Source organism: Theropithecus gelada, chromosome 18, assembly GCF_003255815.1.
Source record: "Theropithecus gelada isolate Dixy chromosome 18, Tgel_1.0, whole genome shotgun sequence".
NCBI lineage: Eukaryota > Metazoa > Chordata > Mammalia > Primates > Cercopithecidae > Theropithecus > Theropithecus gelada.
The window spans coordinates 10251161-10258889 of record NC_037686.1 but is presented as its reverse complement, the minus strand read 5'-3'; the positions used below and the strand labels follow the sequence as shown (position 1 = coordinate 10258889).

Below are 7729 nucleotides of genomic sequence, written 5' to 3'. Positions count from 1 at the left end.
GTAGAGACAGGGTTTCACCGTGTTAGCCAGGATGGTCTCGATCTCCCGACCTCGTGATCTGCCCGTCTCGACCTCCCAAAGTGCTGGGATTACAGGCTTGAGCCACCGCACCTGGCCAACAATCAACTTTTTTAAGAAGTAACTAGAAAAACCTATTTGGAAATCCATGGGCCAATGAACAGCACTATGGAAATGTGACAACATTTAAATGCTATATATCAAATATTTGATACTATATATGAAAATATGAGGGATAAAACTGAACAAGTTGTTAAGGGGAAACTTATAGACCTAAAAGTTTATATTACAAGAGAAAATTGTTTGAAATGTAAAGAGCTAAAAAGTTAGAAAAAGAACAGGAAATTAAAGTCATATGGAAGAAAAGAAATAATAAAGATAAAATTTTAAAAATAGTAAAATCGAAAGCAAACGTGCGATAGAAAGAACCAACTAAGCCAAACACTGCATTTGTGAAAGACAAATATTACAAACTTCTGGTGAAAAATGATCAGGGATAAAAGAGAAGGCACAACACACAATGTGAAGCATAAAGAGAAAGCTATAATCACACATGATGTAGAACTTACAAAGGTAAAAGAACTTTGTGAAGTTCCAAGAAACGTAAATTAATAAAACTGAAACTCCTAATTGTCCAAGAACTTGAATCTGTTGTTAAATATTTTCTGCAAAGAAAAATCCAGCTAAAACAGTTTGCCAGTGACTTCTACGAAACATTCCAGTAATAAGTAATTCCAATCTCACACTCTAAGGTATGGAAAAGGAGATTATCCCTCAACTCGCTTTATGAAGCTGGCATTGCCTTGTATCAAAATCTGATCAGGAGAGTGTCAGAAACAAAAATCTCAGGCCAAAACACTCTTAAATATAGACACAAAAGTCCTGAATTGAATTTCAACAATATGAATACAGCAAGGTAATACATTATAACCAAACTGGCTTATCCCTAAGAATGCAAGGTTAGTTTAAAATGAGAAAATCGATTAATGTAATTCACCACATTAAAAGACTAAAGGAAAAAAAAAATCCTATGATAATTTCAGCAGGTTCAGAAAAAGCCTTTGATCAAATTGAATATCCAACCAGATAAAACTCATAGGAAACTAGGAATATTTTCCTTGAAAAAAAGGGGGAATTTACAAAAGCGTATGTAGCGAGTATCATAAGTAATCATAGCTTTAAAAAAAAACTTCAATGAAAAACTATGGAGAAGACCTAGTTAGAGAAATGAAATACCATATTTGGAGATAGAAAGACCCAATCTCATAAAAATATTAGTTCTTAATAAATTGATCTATGAATTCAATGCAATTTCATTCCAAATAGAGGTTACTTCTTTAAAAGACTCTTGAAGAAAAACAGAGAGGGAGGAATTACTTTCTATATATTAAAACTATAGGATGAAGGCAGGGTGATATTAGTACAGGGGCAGACAAATAGTCAATCAAATGCAATAGAAATTCTCACCACACACACACAGAAAAGTATGTGAGGTAATGAATATGTTAATCCACTGGATTTAGCCATTCCACAATGTATGCATGTATCAACACATCATGTTGTACACCATAAATATATGTAACTTTTGTCAGCTTAATAATTAGGCCAGGCACAGTGGCTTGCACCTGTAATCCCAGCACTTTGGGAGGCCAAGGTGAGAGGATTGCTTGAGGCCAGGAGTTTAAGGCCAGCCTGGACAATGTGGGAAGAACCCATCTCTATTTTAAAAAATAAAAATAAACAAGAAAATATAAAAAGTAAATTAATTTAATTTTATTTTTTAATAAAGTGATTTAAAAAAAAAAGACAGGGTATCACTATGTTGCCCAGGCTGGTCTCGAACTTCTGAACTCAAGTGATCTTCCTCCCTCGACCTCCCAAAGTGCTGGGATTACAGGTGTGAGCCGCCACACCTAGCCATTTTTTAAAACTGCAATAGAAAGCTCAGAAATAGGTTCAACATATACAGACACTTGATGTATGGCAGAGGGGGCAATTCAGAATATTGCAGAAAAGATGGATTTTTCAATAAATGATTAGGAGGCGGTTGACTATTGTATTCATTTTCATTGCTATAACAAAATACCACACACTGGGTAATTTATAAAGAAAAGAAGTTTCTCTGGCTCACAATTCTGCAGGCTGGACATCCAAGATGGATGGGCCGCATCTGGTGAAGTCCTTCATGCTGTAACCTAGCAGAGGGCTTCTGGTGGCAAGAGGGCAAGGGATGCTAATTCAGGTCCCTCTTCCTCTTCTTATAAAGCCATTAGTCCCAGCATGGGGGCTTCACCCTGATGACCTGATCCAATCCCAATTACCTCCCAAAGGTGCCACCTCCAGACACTATCAACATATGAATCTGGGGATTACATTTCCGACACATGAAGTTTGGGGAATATGTTCAAACCATAGCGATTATCTATATGGGAAAATTAAATTTAGACTCAACTCAGCATCATATCCCAAAATCAGCTTTAGTTGGATTAAAGACCTAAATGACAAATCAAAATTGTGCTCCTGTCATCATTTCAAGGATATACTTTCTTTTCCACATTTTACCATTTCTGAAATTGTGATTGATTTTTTATAATAAATGTCAACTTAGACTCCGCGATTTGGGATACAAAATTTTTAGGAGACAATATAGGAGAATATGCTATCAAATTCTGAGTGAAAGGATTTATTAAACAAGACACAAAAAGCACTAACTATAAAGGAAAAGATTGATACATTTAACTACGTTAAAGTTAGAACTTCTTTAAAAGAGACCGTAAAAAGAGTAAAACAAAACAAAACAAAAATAAGCACCATTCCAGGAGAATATATTTGCAACACATATAATCAACCCAAGATTAGAATCCAGAATATATAAAGAACTCCTATGAATCAGTAAGTAAATATCTCGCAATCAATAGAAAGATTAGCAAAAGAAATGAAGATGAATTTCACAAAAAATAAGCACAAATGCCCATAAACTTATGAAAAGATGTTTAATTTCATTAGCAATGTCACACACGTCCGTGTGAAGAGATCACCAAACAGGCTTTGTGTGAGCAACGTGGCTGTTTATTTCACCTGGGTGCAGGTGGACTGAGTCCGAAAAAGGAGTCAGCAAAGGAATGTGGGATTATAATTAGTTCTTATAGGTTTGGGATAGGCGTAAAAAGTCCACTCTCAAGGCCGGGGAGAATATTACAAAGTACCTTCTTAAGGGCGGGGGGAGAATATATCATATCAGTTAGGGTGGGGCAGGAACAAATCACAATGGTGGAATGTCATTATTTAAGGCTATTTTCATGTCCTTTGTGGATCTTCAGTGGCCTCAGGCCATCTGGATATATATGCAGGTCACAGGGGATATGATGGCTTAGCTTGGGCTCTGAGGCCTGACAAGTAATCAGGAGAATGTAAGTTAAAACTGCAGTGAGGGCCGGGCGCGGTGGCTCAAGCCTGTAATCCCAGTACTTTGGGAGGCCGAGACGGGTGGATCACGAGTTCAGGAGATCGAGACCATCCTGGCTAACACGGTGAAACCCCGTCTCTACTAAAAAAATACAAAAAACTAGCCGGGTGAGGTGGCGGGCGCCTGTAGTCCCAGCTACTCGGGAGGCTGAGGCAGGAGAATGGCGTGAACCCGGGAGGCGGAGCTTGCAGTGAGCTGAGATCCGGCCACTGCACTCCAGCCTGGGCGACAGAGCGAGACTCCGTCTCAAAAAAAAAAAAAAAACTGCAGTGAGATACCACCACACACCCATCAGAATGATTGAATTTTTTAAAATTAATTAATTTTTTTTTTCCAGACAGTCTTGCTCTATTACCCAGGCTGGAGTGCAGTGGCGTGATCTTGACTCACTGCAATCTCCACCTCCTGGTTTCAAGCAAATCTTGTGCCTCAACCTCCCAAGAAGCTAGGATTACAGGCCTACCTAATTTTTGTATTTTTAGTAGAGACTGGATTTTGCCACGTTGGCCAGGTTGGTCTGGAACTCCTGACCTCATGTGATCCGCCCACCTCGGCGTCCCAAAGTGCTGCGATTACAGGTGTGAGCCATCACGCCTGGCCAGAATGGTTAAAATTTTTAAAGTTGTTGAATGCCAGGTGTTGGAGGTGTTACTAATGCCAATGATCAACCAGCATTCAGACACATCACTGGTTCAAATCCAAATTGTACCACTTTTTTGGGGGACAGAAAGTAGAATTTATTGGTGAGTATTAACAGGGGCCAGCAGAGTGGAAGCCATCATGAGTGCAGGGCCCGCCACTTATCCAGAGGGCCACGACTGGGGATGTATTTGACCCCACAGCCATCTGGGATGAGCCACTTCTCAGCCACCATGTCTTCAAATTCGTCAGCATTCAACTTGGTGAAGCCCCACTTCTTTGAGATGAGATGAGATGAGGCCCCTGCACAGGGCCTCAATGACATGCTCCTTGTTCTGCAGCTTGGTGCAGAGGGACATGATAACTTGGCCAATGTTAACTCTGGCCACAGTGCCCTGGGGCTTTCTTTCCAAAGGCACCTCGCATGCCTGTTTGGAGCCTACATTGGGGTAGTGCAAGGTCAGAGACATGAACATCCGTGTTAAAGAAGTTGTACATGTGCAATGGCTGCAAACAGCAGCTTCCTTGGTAGTGTATGCAGCCTGTTTCTTGTATGGGGGTTGCTGTAAGAAACCAGGTCTTTCAGATGGATGTTCATGTCTTTGATTCCCTATGTTGCCCGGACAGGACTTGAACTCCTAGCCTCTAGCAATCCTCTTCCCTCTGCTTCCCAAGTAGCTGGGACTACGGGTACCCAGAGTCAAACTATAACAACTTTACAAAACAGTTTGATATCATCTAGAATGTTGAACATGAGCACACACAGGGACCAGTAATTCCAATGTTAGGTACATGCCTCTAGAAATTCTTGTCCAAGTGCCCTGAAAGACACATACAGAAATAGAGCAGCATTGCTCATAATTGCAAAGAAGAGTGTCCACCAAGGGTGGGATGGATACTTAGATTGTGGTGTAATCATATAATGAAATCCTACTGATTTACGTCAACATGGATGAATTTCAAAAATAAAATCTTAAGCAAAGAGACATCACAAGATTAAAGCATGACTCTACTTATTCTATTCCAAAAATGATATACTGTTTCAAGATAAAATAGGTGATAACAGCCATAAAGAAAAATAAGGAAATGACAGAAATTGCAGGAAAGAGAGAGACAGTGCAATCCGAATTGGGTGTAAATCTAGAGCAGGGGAATGGGCTGTTTCTTGGCCTTTGTGATGGATACATAGGTGTCTGTGTGTACTGTTATTTCACAATATAAACTAAAATAGATGAAGGCTAAAGGAGAATGAATTAATAAATACACACATCTGCATTTTTTAAACGTTATTGTGCTCCTATAAGCTCTGTAAATTTCCGTTCACACTTCTAAGACAAACTCAGTGTTCCTTAGAACTTTCCTAAAGCACTGCAAGGAATAGTTTTTCAACAAGGCACTGCAGTTTGTTTTGTAATAAATCCTTCTAAAAGGTGAGGAAGAATAAGTTACACAAAATGGGTCAGAAGTGCAAAAAAAACTAGTAGAAACATGAAGACTCTTCTAATAAAGTCACTCACATATACATAGCCCCGGATCACTCCATTTAGGTTTTTAAAATTTTATTTATTTATTTATTTATTTATTTATTATTATTATTATTATTATTATTATTTTTGAGACAGTCTCCCTCTGTCGCCCAGGCTGGGGGGCAATGGCACGATCTCAGCTCACTGCAACCTCCCAGGTTCAAGTGATTCTCATGCCTCAGCATCCAGAGTAGCTGGAATTACAGACATGCACCACCAGGCCTGGCTAATTGTTGTATCTTTAGTAGAGACAAGGCTTTGCCATGTTGGCCGGGCTGGCCTAACTCCTGGCCTCATGTGATCCGCCCGCCTCCCACAGCGTTGTGATTACAAGCGTGAGCCACCGCACCCAGCCTGTTTGCTTTCTTTGAACTGGGTGGTTATCATTCTTAGTCCTGGGTACGAAGATTCTTCCAGTTGGTCAGTGGACTTTCTGTTTTCACTGGTCATGTGCTGCCAGGTCATAAAACCAGGGATCTTCAAGGCCAAGGGATGGGAACCGCAGCTGCGCAGAAATCCCCTCTGGAATCTTGTGCTGTCTGAATCCCTCGGGTCATGGGATAACTGATTAGTTATAAAATAACTGATTAGTTAATATTAGTTCTTGTCAGGGACAATTCATTCCAAGATAAGGCAGGGCTGTTGTTCCAACTCAGCAGACAGACCTATCTAAGGAGACCTGCCTGTAGACTCACTCTGAAAATCATGATCCTGTTGGAGAACACACTGCCTCCCATAGTTTAAAACCGGGCAGTTTATAGAGAAAATGTGTTCTGTAAATGCTGTGTAAGAAAGATTTGATTTATTAGCACTTGGAGATGTCTCTGATCCTTTGTAACACTAAGCCTTCATCATCCCATATTTTACAATATAACTCAACAAATAATGATAGTAACATTTTAGAAGCTACAGAGGGGAGGAGAGATTTTAAAAGGCACTCACCGAGGAAGAAATCAGCTCACCAGCGTGTCTGAAAGCTGCTGTACGGCGAGGACAGCCCGGAAAATTTCCTGGCGCTTCCAGGTTGCTGGGTTCAACAGCCATTGTCTTCAATTATTTTCAGAATAGCCACAAATTTGAATGGAATGTTGGAACTACTGCGAACTGTCCCTAAGAAAGTGTTCCCAGGGTACGTCTGGTCTCCTTAAGCCTTTCAAAAAAAACACTTTTAAACCCCTCCTTTCTTTCTCCTCAGTTTTTGGGTGTGTGCCCTGCACAAAGATCCCTAATAAGGGATGCTCCTTAAACATTAGTGGCAAAAGACACATTTTCAACAAATGTAGTTGAAAGATCTCAATTGCCCTTGTGATGAGAATCGGGCAGCACTTCATTCCATAAAACAGAGGAAGTGTTCGGAGCTGAGCAGAAGGGGTCGTCTTTACAGACAGGGAAGGGCCGAAGAGAGCAGAAGCCAAGAACAAAGACAGCATTAGTTTCGAGGCTATTTTTCTTGTAAGGGGAGACAGGGAGACAGAACAATAGAAAAATCACTGATTAGTTAATATTAGGTCACTCTGCTTCTTTTTTACATAAGATTTAAAGCCGAGGGAAATCCGTTATCCTGCAGACTGAAGATTTACACTGGCCTGTTTGGGAAATTGGCTGTTATCTCTCTCGTGATTGCTTGGAATTTCAAATAACAGTTTAGTCCGAGTTTGGTGATGTGAAACTGTAGCGTGGATGACTCCATTTTAATTTTTAGTCTGGTCTTTTGGGGCCTAGCTCCTAGCAGGAGCTTAGTCTGAAACAATGACCTCCCTTTTTTTTTTTTTCATTTTTTTCTTTTTCTTTTTTTTTTTTTTTTTGAGACAGGGTCTTGCTCTGTCACCCAGGCTGGAGTGCGGTGGCACAATCATGGCTTACTGCAGCCTCCACTTCCCGGACTCAAGTGATCCTCCCACCTCAGCCTCCCTAAGTAGCTGAGATTATAGGTGCGCACCACCACACCTGAACATAATTTTTATTTAACATCACGAAAGTGAAATCTTATTGGGGAAGTGACTCTATTTCAGCAAAAAAGAGTGGTTGTCTCTCACCCTTCACTCTTCTTTTTCCTCTTCCAACTTTCTCCTTCATGAAA

At 40.3% G+C, this 7729-nt stretch overlaps 1 non-coding gene across 1 annotated transcript; it reads left to right on the top strand.

Annotated features, from left to right (window-relative positions):
- The first annotated feature begins 4575 nt into the window (after nt 1-4575).
- Nucleotides 4576-4707, top strand: LOC112611748. The gene has a single exon (XR_003116728.1). It is a non-coding gene; the product is annotated as a small nucleolar RNA SNORA70 (small nucleolar RNA).
- Nucleotides 4708-7729: the final 3022 nt, after the last annotated feature.